This window comes from Heptranchias perlo, chromosome 1 (assembly GCF_035084215.1).
Source record: "Heptranchias perlo isolate sHepPer1 chromosome 1, sHepPer1.hap1, whole genome shotgun sequence".
Classification (NCBI taxonomy): Eukaryota; Metazoa; Chordata; class Chondrichthyes; order Hexanchiformes; family Hexanchidae; genus Heptranchias; species Heptranchias perlo.
Window position 1 is genome coordinate 147787269 of NC_090325.1, and position 15076 is coordinate 147802344.

Consider the following 15076-nt stretch of genomic DNA (forward strand, 5'->3'; position numbering starts at 1 on the left):
GTAGTGTCAGCGCTGTGCTTTCTCTGAATTTGGATAGTGACAGTGCTGTGCGTTCTCTGAATTCGGTAGTGTCAGCGCTGTGCTTTCTCTGTACTCGGTAGTGACAGTGCTGTGCGTTCTCTGAACTCGGTAGTGTCAGCGCTGTGCTTTCTCTGAATTCGGATAGTGACAGCGCTGTGCGTTCTCTGAACTCGGTAGTGACAGCGCTGTGCGTTCTCTGAACTCGGTAGTGTCAGCGCTGTGTGTTCTCTGAATTCGGATAGTGACAGCGCTGTGCATTCTCTGAACTCGGTAGTGTCAGTGCTGTGCGTTCTCTGTACTCGGTAGTGTCAGCGCTGTGTGTTCTCTGAACTCGGTAGTGTCAGCGCTGTGTGTTCTCTGTACTCGGTAGTGTCAGCGCTGTGTGTTCTCTGTACTCGGTAGTGTCAGCGCTGTGTGTTCTCTGAACTCGGTAGTGTCAGCGCTGTGCGTTCTCTGAACTCGGTTGTGTCAGCTCTGTGTGTTCTCTGAACTCGGTAGTGTCAGCGCTGTGCGTTCTCTGAAGTCGGTAGTGTCAGCGCTGTGCGTCCTCTGAACTCGGTAGTGTCAGCGCTGTGTGTTCTCTGAATTCGGATAGTGACAGCGCTGTGCATTCTCTGAACTCGGTAGTGTCAGTGCTGTGCGTTCTCTGTACTCGGTAGTGTCAGCGCTGTGTGTTCTCTGAACTCGGTAGTGTCAGCGCTGTGTGTTCTCTGTACTCGGTAGTGTCAGCGCTGTGTGTTCTCTGTACTCGGTAGTGTCAGCGCTGTGTGTTCTCTGAACTCGGTAGTGTCAGCGCTGTGCGTTCTCTGAACTCGGTTGTGTCAGCTCTGTGTGTTCTCTGAACTCGGTAGTGTCAGCGCTGTGCGTTCTCTGAACTCGGTAGTGTCAGCGCTGTGCGTCCTCTGAACTCGGTAGTGTCAGCGCTGTGCGTTCTCTGAAGTCGGTAGTGTCAGCGCTGTGCGTTCTCTGAACTCGGTAGTGTTAACGCTGTGCGTTCTCTGAACTCGGTAGTGTCAGCGCTGTGCGTTCTCTGAACTCGGTAGTGTCAGCGCTGTGCGTTCTCTGAACTCGGTAGTGTCAGTGCTGTGTGTTCTCTGTACTCGGTAGTGTCAGCGCTGTGTGTTCTCTGAACTCGGTAGTGTCAGCGCTGTGTGTTCTCTGAACTCGGTAGTGTCAGCGCTGTGCGTTCTCTGAACTCGGTTGTGTCAGCTCTGTGCGTTCTCTGAACTCGGTAGTGTCAGCGCTGTGCGTTCTCTGAACTCGGTAGTGTCAGCGCTGTGCGTTCTCTGAACTCGGTAGTGTCAGCGCTGTGCGTTCTCTGAACTCGGTAGTGTCAGCGCTGTGCATTCTCTGAACTCGGTAGTGTCAACGCTGTGTGTTCTCTGAACTCGGTAGTGTCAGCGCTGTGCATTCTCTGAACTCGGTAGTGTCAGCGCTGTGTGTTCTCTGAACTCGGTAGTGTCAGCGCTGTGCTTTCTCTGAACTCGGTAGTGTTAGCTCTGTGTGTTCTCTGAACTCGGTAGTGTCAGCGCTGTGCGTTCTCTGAACTCAGTGTTAACGCTGCGTGTTCTCTGAACTCGGTAGTGTCAGCGCTGTGCATTCTCTGAACTCGGTAGTGTTAACGCTGTGTGTTCTCTGAACTCGGTAGTGACAGCGCTGTGCTTTCTCTGAACTCAGTAGTGACAGCGCTGTGCGTTCACTGAACTCGGTAGTGTTAACGCTGTGTGTTCTCTGAACTCGGTAGTGACAGCGCTGTGCGTTCTCTGAACTCAGTAGTGACAGCGCTGTGCGTTCTCTGAATCCGGATAGTGACAGCGCTGTGCATTCTCTGAACTCAGATAGTGTCAGCGCTGTGCGTTCTCTGAACTCAGATAGTGACAGCGCTGTGCGTTCTCTGAACTCGGATAGTGACAGCGCTGTGTGTTCTCTGAACTCGGATAGTGTCAGCGCTGTGCGTTCTCTGAATTCGGATAGTGACTGCGCTGTGCGTTCTCTGAACTCAGATAGTGTCAGCGCTGTGCGTTCTCTGAACTCGATCGTGTCAGAGTTGTGCATTCTCTGAACTCAGATAGTGACAGCGCTGTGCGTTCTCTGAATTCGGATAGTGACAGCACTGTGCGTTCTCTGAATTCGGATAGTGACAGCGCTGTGCGTTCTCTGAATTCGGATAGTGACAGCGCTGTGCGTTCTCTGAACTCGGTAGTGTCAGCGCTGTGCGTTCTCTGAACTCGGTAGTGTCAGCGCTGTGCGTTCTCTGAACTCGGTAGTGTTAACGCTGTGTGTTCTCTGAACTCGGTAGTGTCAGCGCTGTGCATTCTCTGAACTCGGTAGTGTTAACGCTGTGTGTTCTCTGAACTCGGTAGTGTCAGCGCTGTGCATTCTCTGAACTCGGTAGTGTCAGCGCTGTGTGTTCTCTGAACTCGGTAGTGTCAGCGCTGTGCTTTCTCTGAACTCGGTAGTGTTAGCTCTGTGTGTTCTCTGAACTCGGTCGTGTCAGCGCTGTGCGTTCTCTGAACTCAGTGTTAACGCTGCGTGTTCTCTGAACTCGGTAGTGTCAGCGCTGTGCATTCTCTGAACTCGGTAGTGTTAACGCTGTGTGTTCTCCGAACTCGGTAGTGACAGCGCTGTGCTTTCTCTGAACTCAGTAGTGACAGCGCTGTGCGTTCTCTGAACTCGGTAGTGTTAACGCTGTGTGTTCTCTGTACTCGGTAGTGTCAGCGCTGTGTGTTCTCTGTACTCGGTAGTGTCAGCGCTGTGTGTTCTCTGTACTCGGTAGTGTCAGCGCTGTGTGTTCTCTGAACTCGGTAGTGTCAGCGCTGTGTGTTCTCTGTACTCAGTAGTGACAGCGCTGTGCGTTCTCTGAACTCGGTAGTGTTAACGCTGTGTGTTCTCTGTACTCGGTAGTGTCAGCGCTGTGTGTTCTCTGTACTCGGTAGTGTCAGCGCTGTGTGTTCTCTGTACTCGGTAGTGTCAGCGCTGTGTGTTCTCTGAACTCAGTAGTGACAGCGCTGTGCGTTCTCTGTACTCGGTAGTGTCAGCGCTGTGTGTTCTCTGAACTCGGTAGTGTCAGCGCTGTGTGTTCTCTGTACTCGGTAGTGTCAGCGCTGTGTGTTCTCTGTACTCGGTAGTGTCAGCGCTGTGTGTTCTCTGAACTCGGTAGTGTCAGCGCTGTGCGTTCTCTGAACTCGGTTGTGTCAGCTCTGTGTGTTCTCTGAACTCGGTAGTGTCAGCGCTGTGCGTTCTCTGAACTCGGTAGTGTCAGCGCTGTGCGTCCTCTGAACTCGGTAGTGTCAGCGCTGTGTGTTCTCTGAATTCGGATAGTGACAGCGCTGTGCATTCTCTGAACTCGGTAGTGTCAGTGCTGTGCGTTCTCTGTACTCGGTAGTGTCAGCGCTGTGTGTTCTCTGAACTCGGTAGTGTCAGCGCTGTGTGTTCTCTGTACTCGGTAGTGTCAGCGCTGTGTGTTCTCTGTACTCGGTAGTGTCAGCGCTGTGTGTTCTCTGAACTCGGTAGTGTCAGCGCTGTGCGTTCTCTGAACTCGGTTGTGTCAGCTCTGTGTGTTCTCTGAACTCGGTAGTGTCAGCGCTGTGCGTTCTCTGAACTCGGTAGTGTCAGCGCTGTGCGTCCTCTGAACTCGGTAGTGTCAGCGCTGTGTGTTCTCTGAATTCGGATAGTGACAGCGCTGTGCATTCTCTGAACTCGGTAGTGTCAGTGCTGTGCGTTCTCTGTACTCGGTAGTGTCAGCGCTGTGTGTTCTCTGAACTCGGTAGTGTCAGCGCTGTGTGTTCTCTGTACTCGGTAGTGTCAGCGCTGTGTGTTCTCTGTACTCGGTAGTGTCAGCGCTGTGTGTTCTCTGAACTCGGTAGTGTCAGCGCTGTGCGTTCTCTGAACTCGGTTGTGTCAGCTCTGTGTGTTCTCTGAACTCGGTAGTGTCAGCGCTGTGCGTTCTCTGAACTCGGTAGTGTCAGCGCTGTGCGTCCTCTGAACTCGGTAGTGTCAGCGCTGTGCGTTCTCTGAAGTCGGTAGTGTCAGCGCTGTGCGTTCTCTGAACTCGGTAGTGTTAGCGCTGTGCGTTCTCTGAACTCGGTAGTGTCAGCGCTGTGCGTTCTCTGAACTCGGTAGTGTCAGCGCTGTGCGTTCTCTGAACTCGGTAGTGTCAGTGCTGTGTGTTCTCTGTACTCGGTAGTGTCAGCGCTGTGTGTTCTCTGAACTCGGTAGTGTCAGCGCTGTGCGTTCTCTGAACTCGGTAGTGTCAGCGCTGTGCATTCTCTGAACTCGGTAGTGTCAACGCTGTGTGTTCTCTGAACTCGGTAGTGTCAGCGCTGTGCATTCTCTGAACTCGGTAGTGTCAGCGCTGTGTGTTCTCTGAACTCGGTAGTGTCAGCGCTGTGCTTTCTCTGAACTCGGTAGTGTTAGCTCTGTGTGTTCTCTGAACTCGGTAGTGTCAGCGCTGTGCGTTCTCTGAACTCAGTGTTAACGCTGCGTGTTCTCTGAACTCGGTAGTGTCAGCGCTGTGCATTCTCTGAACTCGGTAGTGTTAACGCTGTGTGTTCTCTGAACTCGGTAGTGACAGCGCTGTGCTTTCTCTGAACTCAGTAGTGACAGCGCTGTGCGTTCACTGAACTCGGTAGTGTTAACGCTGTGTGTTCTCTGAACTCGGTAGTGACAGCGCTGTGCGTTCTCTGAACTCAGTAGTGACAGCGCTGTGCGTTCTCTGAATCCGGATAGTGACAGCGCTGTGCATTCTCTGAACTCAGATAGTGTCAGCGCTGTGCGTTCTCTGAACTCAGATAGTGACAGCGCTGTGCGTTCTCTGAACTCGGATAGTGACAGCGCTGTGTGTTCTCTGAACTCGGATAGTGTCAGCGCTGTGCGTTCTCTGAATTCGGATAGTGACTGCGCTGTGCGTTCTCTGAACTCAGATAGTGTCAGCGCTGTGCGTTCTCTGAACTCGATCGTGTCAGAGTTGTGCATTCTCTGAACTCAGATAGTGACAGCGCTGTGCGTTCTCTGAATTCGGATAGTGACAGCACTGTGCGTTCTCTGAATTCGGATAGTGACAGCGCTGTGCGTTCTCTGAATTCGGATAGTGACAGCGCTGTGCGTTCTCTGAACTCGGTAGTGTCAGCGCTGTGCGTTCTCTGAACTCGGTAGTGTCAGCGCTGTGCGTTCTCTGAACTCGGTAGTGTTAACGCTGTGTGTTCTCTGAACTCGGTAGTGTCAGCGCTGTGCATTCTCTGAACTCGGTAGTGTTAACGCTGTGTGTTCTCTGAACTCGGTAGTGTCAGCGCTGTGCATTCTCTGAACTCGGTAGTGTCAGCGCTGTGTGTTCTCTGAACTCGGTAGTGTCAGCGCTGTGCTTTCTCTGAACTCGGTAGTGTTAGCTCTGTGTGTTCTCTGAACTCGGTCGTGTCAGCGCTGTGCGTTCTCTGAACTCAGTGTTAACGCTGCGTGTTCTCTGAACTCGGTAGTGTCAGCGCTGTGCATTCTCTGAACTCGGTAGTGTTAACGCTGTGTGTTCTCTGAACTCGGTAGTGACAGCGCTGTGCTTTCTCTGAACTCAGTAGTGACAGCGCTGTGCGTTCTCTGAACTCGGTAGTGTTAACGCTGTGTGTTCTCTGTACTCGGTAGTGTCAGCGCTGTGTGTTCTCTGTACTCGGTAGTGTCAGCGCTGTGTGTTCTCTGTACTCGGTAGTGTCAGCGCTGTGTGTTCTCTGAACTCGGTAGTGTCAGCGCTGTGTGTTCTCTGTACTCAGTAGTGACAGCGCTGTGCGTTCTCTGAACTCGGTAGTGTTAACGCTGTGTGTTCTCTGTACTCGGTAGTGTCAGCGCTGTGTGTTCTCTGTACTCGGTAGTGTCAGCGCTGTGTGTTCTCTGAACTCAGTAGTGACAGCGCTGTGCGTTCTCTGTACTCGGTAGTGTCAGCGCTGTGTGTTCTCTGAACTCGGTAGTGTCAGCGCTGTGTGTTCTCTGTACTCGGTAGTGTCAGCGCTGTGTGTTCTCTGTACTCGGTAGTGTCAGCGCTGTGTGTTCTCTGAACTCGGTAGTGTCAGCGCTGTGCGTTCTCTGAACTCGGTTGTGTCAGCTCTGTGTGTTCTCTGAACTCGGTAGTGTCAGCGCTGTGCGTCCTCTGAACTCGGTAGTGTCAGCGCTGTGTGTTCTCTGAATTCGGATAGTGACAGCGCTGTGCATTCTCTGAACTCGGTAGTGTCAGTGCTGTGCGTTCTCTGTACTCGGTAGTGTCAGCGCTGTGTGTTCTCTGAACTCGGTAGTGTCAGCGCTGTGTGTTCTCTGTACTCGGTAGTGTCAGCGCTGTGTGTTCTCTGTACTCGGTAGTGTCAGCGCTGTGTGTTCTCTGAACTCGGTAGTGTCAGCGCTGTGCGTTCTCTGAACTCGGTTGTGTCAGCTCTGTGTGTTCTCTGAACTCGGTAGTGTCAGCGCTGTGCGTTCTCTGAACTCGGTAGTGTCAGCGCTGTGCGTCCTCTGAACTCGGTAGTGTCAGCGCTGTGCGTTCTCTGAAGTCGGTAGTGTCAGCGCTGTGCGTTCTCTGAACTCGGTAGTGTTAACGCTGTGCGTTCTCTGAACTCGGTAGTGTCAGCGCTGTGCGTTCTCTGAACTCGGTAGTGTCAGCGCTGTGCGTTCTCTGAACTCGGTAGTGTCAGTGCTGTGTGTTCTCTGTACTCGGTAGTGTCAGCGCTGTGTGTTCTCTGAACTCGGTAGTGTCAGCGCTGTGTGTTCTCTGAACTCGGTAGTGTCAGCGCTGTGCGTTCTCTGAACTCGGTTGTGTCAGCTCTGTGCGTTCTCTGAACTCGGTAGTGTCAGCGCTGTGCGTTCTCTGAACTCGGTAGTGTCAGCGCTGTGCGTTCTCTGAACTCGGTAGTGTCAGCGCTGTGCGTTCTCTGAACTCGGTAGTGTCAGCGCTGTGCATTCTCTGAACTCGGTAGTGTCAACGCTGTGTGTTCTCTGAACTCGGTAGTGTCAGCGCTGTGCGTTCTCTGAACTCGGTTGTGTCAGCTCTGTGTGTTCTCTGAACTCGGTAGTGTCAGCGCTGTGCGTTCTCTGAACTCGGTAGTGTCAGCGCTGTGCGTCCTCTGAACTCGGTAGTGTCAGCGCTGTGCGTTCTCTGAAGTCGGTAGTGTCAGCGCTGTGCGTTCTCTGAACTCGGTAGTGTTAACGCTGTGCGTTCTCTGAACTCGGTAGTGTCAGCGCTGTGCGTTCTCTGAACTCGGTAGTGTCAGCGCTGTGCGTTCTCTGAACTCGGTAGTGTCAGTGCTGTGTGTTCTCTGTACTCGGTAGTGTCAGCGCTGTGTGTTCTCTGAACTCGGTAGTGTCAGCGCTGTGTGTTCTCTGAACTCGGTAGTGTCAGCGCTGTGCGTTCTCTGAACTCGGTTGTGTCAGCTCTGTGCGTTCTCTGAACTCGGTAGTGTCAGCGCTGTGCGTTCTCTGAACTCGGTAGTGTCAGCGCTGTGCGTTCTCTGAACTCGGTAGTGTCAGCGCTGTGCGTTCTCTGAACTCGGTAGTGTCAGCGCTGTGCATTCTCTGAACTCGGTAGTGTCAACGCTGTGTGTTCTCTGAACTCGGTAGTGTCAGCGCTGTGCATTCTCTGAACTCGGTAGTGTCAGCGCTGTGTGTTCTCTGAACTCGGTAGTGTCAGCGCTGTGCTTTCTCTGAACTCGGTAGTGTTAGCTCTGTGTGTTCTCTGAACTCGGTAGTGTCAGCGCTGTGCGTTCTCTGAACTCAGTGTTAACGCTGCGTGTTCTCTGAACTCGGTAGTGTCAGCGCTGTGCATTCTCTGAACTCGGTAGTGTTAACGCTGTGTGTTCTCTGAACTCGGTAGTGACAGCGCTGTGCTTTCTCTGAACTCAGTAGTGACAGCGCTGTGCGTTCACTGAACTCGGTAGTGTTAACGCTGTGTGTTCTCTGAACTCGGTAGTGACAGCGCTGTGCGTTCTCTGAACTCAGTAGTGACAGCGCTGTGCGTTCTCTGAATCCGGATAGTGACAGCGCTGTGCATTCTCTGAACTCAGATAGTGTCAGCGCTGTGCGTTCTCTGAACTCAGATAGTGACAGCGCTGTGCGTTCTCTGAACTCGGATAGTGACAGCGCTGTGTGTTCTCTGAACTCGGATAGTGTCAGCGCTGTGCGTTCTCTGAATTCGGATAGTGACTGCGCTGTGCGTTCTCTGAACTCAGATAGTGTCAGCGCTGTGCGTTCTCTGAACTCGATCGTGTCAGAGTTGTGCATTCTCTGAACTCAGATAGTGACAGCGCTGTGCGTTCTCTGAATTCGGATAGTGACAGCACTGTGCGTTCTCTGAATTCGGATAGTGACAGCGCTGTGCGTTCTCTGAATTCGGATAGTGACAGCGCTGTGCGTTCTCTGAACTCGGTAGTGTCAGCGCTGTGCGTTCTCTGAACTCGGTAGTGTCAGCGCTGTGCGTTCTCTGAACTCGGTAGTGTTAACGCTGTGTGTTCTCTGAACTCGGTAGTGTCAGCGCTGTGCATTCTCTGAACTCGGTAGTGTTAACGCTGTGTGTTCTCTGAACTCGGTAGTGTCAGCGCTGTGCATTCTCTGAACTCGGTAGTGTCAGCGCTGTGTGTTCTCTGAACTCGGTAGTGTCAGCGCTGTGCTTTCTCTGAACTCGGTAGTGTTAGCTCTGTGTGTTCTCTGAACTCGGTCGTGTCAGCGCTGTGCGTTCTCTGAACTCAGTGTTAACGCTGCGTGTTCTCTGAACTCGGTAGTGTCAGCGCTGTGCATTCTCTGAACTCGGTAGTGTTAACGCTGTGTGTTCTCTGAACTCGGTAGTGACAGCGCTGTGCTTTCTCTGAACTCAGTAGTGACAGCGCTGTGCGTTCTCTGAACTCGGTAGTGTTAACGCTGTGTGTTCTCTGAACTCGGTAGTGACAGCGCTGTGCGTTCTCTGAACTCAGTAGTGACAGCGCTGTGCGTTCTCTGAATCCGGATAGTGACAGCGCTGTGCATTCTCTGAACTCAGATAGTGTCAGCGCTGTGCGTTCTCTGAACTCAGATAGTGACAGCGCTGTGCGTTCTCTGAACTCGGATCATGACAGCGCTGTGTGTTCTCTGAACTCGGATAGTGTCAGCGCTGTGCGTTCTCTGAATTCGGATAGTGACTGCGCTGTGCGTTCTCTGAACTCAGATAGTGTCAGCGCTGTGCGTTCTCTGAACTCGATCGTGTCAGAGTTGTGCATTCTCTGAACTCAGATAGTGACAGCGCTGTGCGTTCTCTGAATTCGGATAGTGACAGCACTGTGCGTTCTCTGAATTCGGATAGTGACAGCGCTGTGCGTTCTCTGAATTCGGATAGTGACAGCGCTGTGCGTTCTCTGAATTCGGATAGTGACAGCGCTGTGCGTTCTCTGAACTCGGATAGTGACAGCGCTGTGCGTTCTCTGAACTCGATCGTGTCAGAGTTGTGCATTCTCTGAACTCAGATAGTGACAGCGCTGTGCGTTCTCTGAATTCGGATAGTGACAGCGCTGTGCGTTCTCTGAACTCGGATAGTGACAGCGCTGTGCGTTCTCTGAACTCGATCGTGTCAGAGTTGTGCATTCTCTGAACTCAGATAGTGACAGCGCTGTGCGTTCTCTGAATTCGGATAGTGACAGCGCTGTGCGTTCTCTGAATTCAGATAGTGACAGCGCTGTGCGTTCTCTGAACTCGGATAGTGACAGCGCTGTGCGTTCTCTGAACTCAGTCGTGTTATCACTGTGAGTTCTCCGAACTCTTAGGTGTTAGCGCTCTGCATTCTCTAAACTCCAGAGTGTTAACGCTGTGTGTTCTCTGAACTCGGTAGTGTTGGCACCGTGCATACTCTGAACTCCAGAGTGTTAGCTTGTCCGTTCTCTGAACTCGGTAGTGTTAGCGCTGTGTGTTCTCTGAACTCCAGAGTGTTAGCACTGTGCTTTCTTTGAACTTGATAGTGTTAGCGCGGTCTGTTAACTGCAATCAGTAGTGTTAGCACTGTGAATTTTCTGAACTCTGTAACCTGCCTCACAATGAATTGATTAAATTTCCCATTTGATCTGGATCAAATTACTCACAGAAAACTTGAATTACTCTTCAGCAGACTGGATCAAATTACACATTCCATACAAACTGTTGGGTGAATATTGTCCTCCCACTTCCTCTTAGTGAGAGTAAGAAAATGAAGCATTTGCACCAAAGTGGTGTAAATAGACGGAGCCCTTTTCATGCCCTCCCAAAAACCAGGAATTTAAGGCACAAACTTAGCATCATAGAGTCATAGAACGGTTACAGCACAGAAGGAGGCCATTCTGCCTGTCAAGTCCGTGCCGGCTCTCTACAAGAGCAATCCAGCTAGTCCCACATCCCCGCCTTATCCCTGTAGCCCTGCAAATTTTTTCCTTTCAAGTACTTATCTAGTTCCCTTTTAAAAGCCACGATTGAATTTGCCTCCACCACCCCCTCGGGCAGTGCATTCCAGATCCTAACTGCTCGCTGTGTAAAAAAGTTTTTCCTCATGTCACCTTTAGTTCTTTTGCCAATCACCTTAAATCTAAATCCTCTGGTTCTTGACCACTCCAACAATGGGAACAGTTTCTCCCTGTCTACTCTGTCCAGACCTTTCATGATTTTGAATACTTCCATCAAATCTCCTCTCAACCTTCTCTGCTCTAAGGAGAACAGCCCCAGCTTCTCCAGTCTATGCACGTAACTGAAGTCCCTCATCCCTGGAATCATCCTACTAAATCTCTTCTGCACCCTCGCTAGGGCCTTCACATCCTTCCTAAAGCGCGGTGCCCAGAACTGGACACAATACTCTAGTTATGGCCGAATCAGTGTTTTATAAAGGGTCATCATAACCTCCTTGCTTTTGTTCTCTATGCTTCTATTTATAAAGCCCAGGATCCCGTATGCTTTCTCAACCTGCCCTGCCACCTTTAACGATTTGTGCACATATACCCCCAGATCTCTCTGTTCCTGCACCCCTTGTAGAATTGTACCCTTTAGTTTATACTGGCTCTCCTCGTTCTTCCTACCGAAATGTCTCACTTCACACTTTTCTGTGTTGAATTTCACCTGCCACGTGTCCGCCCTTTCCACCAGCCTGTCTCTGTCCTCTTGAATTCTATTACTATCCTCCTCACTGTTCACTACACTTCCAAGTTTTGTGTCATCTCCAGATTTTGAAATTGTGCCCTGTACACCCAAGTCCAAGTCATTAATATATATCAAAAAAAGCAATGATCCTAGTACCGACCCCTGGGGAACACCACTGTACACCTCCTTCCAGTCTGAAAAACAACCTTTCGCAACTACTCTCTGTTTCCTATTACTTAGCCAATTTTGCATCCGTGCTGCCACTGCCCACTTTATTCCATGGGCTTCAACTTTGATGACAAGCCCATTATGTGGCACTTTATCAAACGCCTTTTGGAAGTCCATATACACCACATCAACCACATTGCCCTCATTGACCCTTTGTGTTACCTCATCAAAAAACTCAATCAAGTTGGTTAAACACGATTTGCCTTTAACAAATCCTGTTGGCTTTCCTTTATTAATCCACACTTGTCCAAGTGACTGTTAATTTTGTCCCGGATTATTTTACTTTTTCCTCTCTCTTGTTCTTCCAACTTGACTTAACACTAAAATGCAGCTCCCATCAATAACTGTTTATCATGTTTCTTGTGAATGCTGTCTATTGCCATACTTAACCAATATTTGTAACTTAAAAAGAGTGGGTAAGAAGGATTGGCAGTGTTTTAAAGGAGGACGCGGAGGTGGAATAGGAGGGATTTAGGGAGAGAATTCTAATGTATGGGGCCTAGGTGGCTGGAGGTACAGCTGCCAATGGTGAGGCAAAGAGAGGGATGGGTTGCACAAGAGGCCAGATTCAGAGGAATGGAGATTTCTGGGTGGGGTTGTTGTGAGGTTGGAGGAGGTTAGGGATAGGGAGGGACAAGACCATGAAGAGATTTAAACACAAGGCTGAGAATTTTACATTTGAGGCATTGGAGGAGAGAGAGCCAATGCAGGTCAGTGGTGGGTGAGTGGGAGTTGGCTCGGGATAGGATATCAGCACCAGAGTATTGGATGAGCTGTAATGGAGGATGGGAGGCTGGCCAGGAGAATGTTGGAATGGTTCAGTTTAGAGGTGACAAAGGCACGAATGAGAGTTTCAGCAGCAGATGGGTTGAGGTAGGGGTGGAGATGGACGATGCTGTGAAGGTGGAAGTAGGCTGGCTTTGTGATGGAGAGGAAATGAGGTCAAATAGGACAGCAAGGTTGTGAACAGTTTGGTTCAGCCTGAGACAGTGGCTGTGGAGAGGGATGGAATCACTGACAAGGGTACAGAGTTCTTGGTGGGGATCGAAAGAAAAAAAGAACTTGCATTTATATAGCACCTTTCTTGATCTTAGGATGCCCCAAAGCGCTTCATAGCCAGCTCAGAACTTTTGAACTGTAGTCGTTGTTGTTGTAATTTATGTTGTAATCTCCACATCATAATTTAGGGGAACATGGCAGCTAATTTACACATCTGCTTTCAAGGCTGACCAACATCTCCTTCCGCAGGAGTGCCATCTTTCCTCTGAATCTCCCTCCATGGTCATTTCTTCTTTCCACCAGTTCTCTCACTACAGCAATTATGTCATTCATTAAGATCTCCCTTCTCAATTGCATCTTTCTTCCAAGGCCACACAGCAACAATAATGTCTGCTCTCCTTTGCCTTTGGATCCAGCTCAGTGCCATCCAGCCATCTAGGTCCCATGCACACATCACCAGTCTCTTAACCTGACTTTCTCTGTAGAGCAGCAACTTGATCACTAATATCAAAACTGTGAACTATAACCCTATACAGAAAGAAAATAATTGTGCAAAATGGTTACTCAAAGTTCAATGTTTATATTAATGAAACAAATATAGTAAAACAGCAAACCAGATTGTTATCATGAGAAATTTGTAATTTGATTTTTAATGCATTTGTGAGAGTGCTCACTGTATCACTACTTATATAATAAGATTTAAACTACATAGTTTTCCAGCCACTACTCTTTACCTACCTGTGTGCTTGTCTCTATCAGTACTATGTTATAATACGGGGTCACATACGAAGGCAAATTGCAGACTTCCTGCTGTTAAAAACTAATTTGGGCAACTCTTCCTTCATTATTACTTCTTCTCAATTAGACAGCAAGGCCAATTAGCATAAAATTATGTCCGCATCTGCAAATGCGTAAGAAAAACTTTTAAGTTCTTTTGACAATAAAAGTATAATTGCAATCTTCAGTGTATTGCATATTTAATCTGCTATACTTTTTCATGTACAGTCGTGTGCATTTTTACATTGTAAACTGTAGACTTTTTGCATTTTTAATTTGGAGTTGCATAAAAATATGAACATAACATAGCATCAACAACAGAAATCTAATACAAAGGAACAATGCAATCTAATAATGTCTAAAACAGTGTAACATGGAACTAGCTGAGCAGAAAGGAGTCAGAGAAATTACAGGGCATTCCATCTGCAATTATATATGGTTGCCTGACTTTCAAGGCCCACACAAGCTTATCAGGTTCCAAACCATATACCAGATGTATTAACAACTAGAAACTCACATCCGAGATTGCATTCAATCTCTTAAATTCAGGGATACATCCCAAGCCAAAAGAAACCAGACTGCAAAGTCCATGAAGAAATATCTCCAAGAGTTTCATTTATGAATGGCTACTATCTAGTTTCCACACCTGTTCATATCTTCCCTGCCCAGAAAGCCAGGGCTAAGCCCTGACAACATTTTAGTTTCTCTGGTTTCAGTAGGAGGTTCTTACAGCTCCCACTCACCAGAGAGAATCCAATGCAGTATATAATCCCAGAGATCCCCTATTGGATGTAGATGCCAGCCGCACAAAACATTCTGGCAAAGACGGCTAGGTTTAATATAATATTTTCTGCTTGAAGCATACTGAATACCTGTTACATTCAAAGTAAGTGATACTCCATAAAATTTGGACCCAGGCAGACCAAAAAGATAATTTTGTCCACCATCAGAACGCTGGACGCACTGCTGAGTACATCAGTTACTTGACCCATTTTAGGGTCTAGAGGATTCTCCATCGGGAGATCCCAAACACACTGTAACAGATCCCAGTCTAATCTGATTGCAATAATGTGTCACACTCTTCTTATGGCTGATGCTCAAAATATTTGGAAGATGTTGAGAAGGTTACCAGTTTTCTCACCACGCCTTCAGAATAATAGTGGAATACATTCTGAACAAGATCTTGAACTGACCCTCTCTGGGTTGCTCTGGAGTAAGGGCTTTCACAAATAGTCTTCCATTGTTCATTCAAAATTACTAATCCAAGGTCTTTCCTCCCCTCAAGCTATTTTAATGTGATATAGGAATAGGGAGTAAAACAGGAAAGTTACTTTGGCAGAGTAAAAGTAAATTAAGTTCTCCACTGTCATTAGCAGATGTGCAGCTTTAGACATCAGAGTTGTATTGAACAGAGAGGGACCTATCTGGTGGTAGCAACAAAGATCGCTACCTTCACATTTGCATTAAAACACAAAACATGTGACAGCATTTCCATCCAAAATATGAAATAGTCCCTTGTTCCAGCAAAACCTAAAGCACTAAATCTATATAGTCAGGGAGATATCTGGATTTGGGTACAAGGGTAAATTGGGAGACAGGCCATGTGAGTCATGGAATAATTGCAAATGTCTTTCTAGTGCATGAGATCAAAACAAACATAGAAGGCTAGAATTCAGTACAAAAGGGGAGGTTAAAGATGAGTCAGGGATGGCAATAAATACGATATTCCCCACAGGGCTTCATGGCAGACCAGTTTCATACTAACAATGTAGCAGTACCATTTCTCTCTCATATTATTAGATTTTTAAAAATAATTTTGTGACAGATCATTATATTTAGAAAGAAGAAAGGGTAATGTTTTGATGTCATGATTCAACTGTAGTTTGGTTAAAACATCTCCTTATTACATAAAGTCTATTTTGTCACAATGATAGCTTTTCAGTGCTTGACTCTTCCTATTTTTGTT